This window comes from Chamaea fasciata, unplaced genomic scaffold (genome assembly GCF_029207755.1).
Source record: "Chamaea fasciata isolate MVZ Bird 193981 ecotype frontalis unplaced genomic scaffold, bChaFas1.0.hap1 SCAF_22, whole genome shotgun sequence".
Classification (NCBI taxonomy): Eukaryota; Metazoa; Chordata; class Aves; order Passeriformes; family Sylviidae; genus Chamaea; species Chamaea fasciata.
Window position 1 is genome coordinate 4,119,504 of NW_027094107.1, and position 5,221 is coordinate 4,124,724.

Genomic DNA, 5,221 nt, shown 5'->3' on the forward strand with positions numbered 1-5,221 from the left:
CCTCGGCCTGGCCTCGCCGCCGTGCCGGGCCTTTTCCCACCTGGGAGTGTCCCCGCCGCGTCAGTGCCGTGCCAGCCCCGAGCCCGTGCCTGCCCCTGCTTGTGCCCCAGCACTCACATCGCAGAGTGCGCCCGAGCTACCCCAAAGGGTCATGGTGTCCAGCTGCTGGCCCTGCACAGGACATCCCCAGGAGTCACAGCCGGTGCCCCGGGGCATTGTCCGTGAGCTCCGTGGGGCTGCTGCTGTGAGCACTGCCCTGGGGAGCCTGTTCAGTGCCCCACCACCCTCTGGAGGAAGAACCTGTCCCTAAAGTGCAACTAAACCTCCCCTGACACGGCTTCAGCCGTTCCCTGGGGTCCTGTCAGGGGTCACCACAGAGAAGGGATCAGTGCCTGCCCCTCCTCATGAGCAAGTGGTGATTGCAATGAGGTCTGTCCTCAGTCTCTTCTCCAGGCTGGGCGGACCAAGTGATCTCAGCTGCTCCTCTCAAGGCTTCCCCTCAAGGCCCTTCAGCATCTTCATTCTCCTCGTTTGGACACTCTGGGCAGGGGCCAGGCGAGGGCATGGGGAGCACCTCTCCAAAGCAGCACTGGTGGGTAGCTGGCTCTCCAAATCAATGGTCATTCCTGGGCTCTGCCAGTGTGCAGAGCTCCAGGATACTTCCAGAGCAAGGAGACAAAGGGATTTCTTTGCACTCTAGCAAGGACAGCCCTTTTCTTGAGGTATTCTGGGTCTTCCACCTCCTTCAAATTGCATGGGTGGGATGGCATATCCCTGCATTTGTGAGCCATGCATGGTGCAAAGGGCTTCTGTCAATCCATTTCTGCCCATACTGTAGGTCTTATTGATGGGAGGGTCCAAGTGAAGTCTGAGCTTTATTTGGGGATGGAAAGTTAATTCTGCTGTACTATTCTTTAAGAAATCACTGAAAGGGTTTTTCACACCATCCCTGGGATCCTGGAGGTTTAGAAGTTGCCTTTTAGCAGACTCCCACACTGCTGATAGATGAGTTCTCCAGGCTGAGTTGGTCTAAAGTTACCCTAAGAAATACAAGGAGAAGAAGGGTGCAAACTCCTAGAGAAAGGAAACAGGAAAACAGAGGGGAGGGTGGGAGGGGAAGGAGGAAGAAAGAAGGAAAACCCATCTCGTTCTGACAGCAATTTTGTCCTGCCTCGTGGGAACAAAACTGTTCCTGACTGGGCTATAAGAAAGCCCAGAATGCTGTGAGATGCAGGGAAAAGGAGGTGTGGGAGCTGCAGGCACTGATGTGACTGACTCCAGCAAGCTGCTCTAACACTGCCAGGAACAAAGAGTCCCAAAGCACAGCCTGGGCTGGGAATGCTCTTCCCAGCAGTCCCATTCCTGTGGCAGCTGTTACACACTTTTGTGGGATCACCTGCCTGGAGACCTGCATCATCCAAACATAGCTCCACTTCTTGCCCTACCCTCAGCCTCACCCTGCCCATCTGAGACCTTGGGCTTTGTTGAAGGAATTACCCCACCTGCCAGGATTTATGCCACCACCAACAGGGCTTGGGCCTGCCTGAAGAAGACGAGGTGCCAATCCACTGAGTAAATGGGTTGTTTATTTATCTGACATGTAGGGCAGCTTGAGCTGGGTACTTCCAATGAGGAACTCCAGCCAAAGAAATCCTTACAATGTAAGCTCCCCACTCCTCACATGACAGTTCTGACCACTAGTAATATTAGGATCTGGGGTATTCCTGTCGTTTATTGGGTCCACTCACTGTCTCTAGGTGGGCTGTTCCTTCTCTTATCTCTAAGACTGCTGTGTCAGCTGACCTAATGATGGTAGCAGCCTTCCCTGCTTCCTTATCTTCCAGTTCAAACTAGTTCTGGGGCCCCCTTTTGCTTAACTTGGTAAAAGTTCAGCCTATCTGGGTGGAAATTCACAACTTGTGGTCTAAGGCTTCAGCAAATTTAGCTCCTGATGCTAAGCAAGCTCTGTGTACCAAGCACATAACAGGGTTGCAGTGTTAGGACATCAGGGGAGTCAATGCCGGGAGCAGGAAAAAGACAGCTAAGAGGGCCATGTTTTGCAGCTATGCCTGGTGGAACCTGTGGCCCAGACTGTGTCCACAGGGTTCCCTGGACAGCCTGAATCAGATGAGAAAATAATGGACTAGAAAACTCAAAGGGTGCCTGGCTGCCTTCAGCCCTGGCAGAAGTGCCCACCAGAATCTCATCTTCCCCATCCCTGCCCAGCTGAGCAAGGAGGCTCTGCAGAGCACTTTGTAGCATCCTTACCCAGCAGCTGAAACAGCCTGCCAGGAGGACAGGGGAGGTGGACACACACTGGGATTGGTGGGGCATGGCTTTGAGATGTGCTGGAGGCAGGACTCCTTGGTGCAGGGCTTCTCTTGCACTCACAGGCTAGAAACAGGCTGGTAGAAATGTGGAGTAGGAGGCAAGAGATACAGAGAGCAGAGACAAGCCCTGAAGTTAAACATGGAATGTGTAGTAGGAGGGAGAAATGTGACAAGAGACACCTGACAGACAGAAAAACGATGTCTAAGTCTGTTCATTCCCTCTTGGTTGCATATGGGGAAATTGAAGTGGAGGAGGTGGTGAGGAGCTTGTCCATAGCTCCATGGCTGAGGTTGGATTTAGGCTGTGACTGCTCAAATCTGCTTTGCTCCCCATCAGCCATGGTCGCTTCTCGGGTGCTCTCTTCAGCCTGATACTGCCTGTTTCTCTTATGTGCTGGCAACTTTTTCAGAGAATGGTGCCCACCTGCACAGCTGCAGTAGCTGCAATCACGCCCCACATCTGACTCAAATAGGGGAGCACACCGAGAGCTCTCCATCCAGCATCAGGGAAGGGAGATTCAGAAACCTCCCTGGCCCATGGCTTCTCTGGCTGGGGCTCAGCATTGAAACCTCACACACTTTGGCTTGCAAATCAATCTCTGCTTGGGCTGTAATAGAAGGAGACAGCAGGATGTGTTTTGTCTTCCCGGAGAGACCAGAAAGCAGTGTGAGCACCAGATCACCCAGCCCAGGCAACCCTGCAGCTGAGCCATGAAAGACAAAAGATCCCTGGGGTCCAGGAGGATCCAGCCAGGCAGCCTGTGCTGCAGCAGGGCTCTTTGCAGAGTTGTGACTAGGCAGGGCATCTCCTGGCTGAAAATCAGAGGGCTTCATGCTGGTCAAGCCCTTCCCCTGCACAGAAATGTCTGTGGCTGGGGGAGGATGTGATGCATTTCAGATCTGCGTCGTGCTGTGAGGAAACAGCGTCTGGTCTCTGTTCCTCACAAGATAAATGTCAAGACATGCTTCCAGTAATGGATGCCAGAACTTGGCAGGCTCAGACACATCTGCCTGCCTGCCCACTGCTGCTCTTGCTCAGCACAGTCCCTTCCCTGCTGCCCGGCTGGCTGGAGAACATCCTGGAACTGCTCAGGGCTGGTGGATGAAGGCTGCTGGGGTGCCTGCAGAGATTTCAGCTGTGCTTCCTCTTTGAAAATACCCGGAGTGGGCTCTGGTGCACAGAGCTTTTGCTCTGATCTAACTCCATGTCACCAGACAAATGTGCCACAACATGGCAGTCTCTTTCTGGAGGGAAGATGAGCCTGAGCATCCACTGGCAGAGACCCTGAAGGGTATTTATGTTTCAGCTGGGCTGAAGCACAGGAGAGATGGAGCTGCCTTGGAGCTGAGGAAGGACGCCTTGAGAAGGGCCTGGGGTGGCAGGCTTTGTCCTCCCAGGCTGGTGGCTACTCTGCCTCAGGCAGGGGTGTTCCCTTTGAGAAGCTCGTGGCTCCTATCCCTCTCTTCAGGCCAGTGCTTGCCAGGCAGCCTCTCCTCACCTCTGTGCCTGGGTATTGTCAGAATGCAATTAAGTCAAAGGGTGATTGCATCTTCTGCTTGGGCTGTAATGTAATCACTGCCAGGGCCACAGCAATGGCTCCCTGCATAGCAGTGTGGAATGTGACAGTGCATGAGGCTTTTTCAAGGCTTTTTTATTTGAAACACCAGTTTCTGATCTGCCCTGGGTGTGGGTTCCCAGACAGGTCACACCACTGGGGTGGTCTGCAGCACATGTCCCTGCTTCCTCCAGACACAGGCCATGGAGGGGAGCATCTCTGTGCACCACACAGCCTGTGCAGCTGAGAGCAGGCAGGAGCTGGGGGCCTCAGGGCAGCCATCCCTCACACAACCACCCTGCTCATGGCACAGCCCTGGTGTCCCCACCACTGCTGTCCCCTGTGCTGCTGGCAGAGCTGTTCTCAGACCTGCTGCAGGCCATGTCTCATACAGGTGTGAGCAGAGACTGCCCCGCTCTGATGGGGTGCCCTGGAAGTTCACAAGGCAATCGCTGGACGTCGCTGTGCTGCTGCAGGCATCCTGCCCATCCCACTGTGACAGCACCCAGCTGACTCCTGCCACTCTCCAAAGCCCCCTCATAACCCTGCTCTCCCTGCCACACCAGCAGCCAGGGGCTTTGTGGGGCCACCCAGCTCCCCCATCACAGATGGAGGACTCGCTGCCCTGGGGGTGGGATGGCACAGGCTCTGGCAAGCTGCTAGAGGAGAGGTGCTGCCCAACAAGGATGACCCCACAGCTCTCCAGGTACTCCCCACCCTTCTGAGGTGGCTTTTGTTCTGGAAGGTCCCCAGCCATGAGAGGAATGAGGCAGGAGCCAGTGTCACCCTGCTTATCCTCATTCCTGGGAGGGGAAACATCGGCCACTGTGCCAGGGAGCGGGAAAGCCACAGGTGTCAGGAAGATGGCTCTGGCCCATGACACACCTTGCTGGGCATTGTGCCAAGGTGGCAGCTCATCCACCAGGGTCCCTGGGAGCCACAGGCACCCACAGAACCCCTGTGGAGAACAAGGAGGGCTTGCTCAAGGCAGCAACAGAAAGCGGGATGCTGACAGCCAGCCACAGCAGCAGGGAGCACTGTGGAAAGGAGACAAAGGGAAGTGCAGGGCCAAAGCCCAGGGCTCAGTCAGGTTGAGCAAGAGCTGTCTCCAGCCCTCCAGTCCCCACCGATTGTGAAATGGACACTGGAGCCTGGAGCCTCCATCCCCCATCCTTATCTTTGCTCTTCCTCCTCCAGGACTGTGCCCAGGGCAGCAAGAGCTTGTGGAAAACAAGGCTGAGAAGCCCTGGGGCTAATTAATTAGTAGCTGCTGGTAATGTTGACTGGGCCCCCTGGGGACTCCAAGGCTAAAGCAGAGGAGAAAGTGCAGAGGGA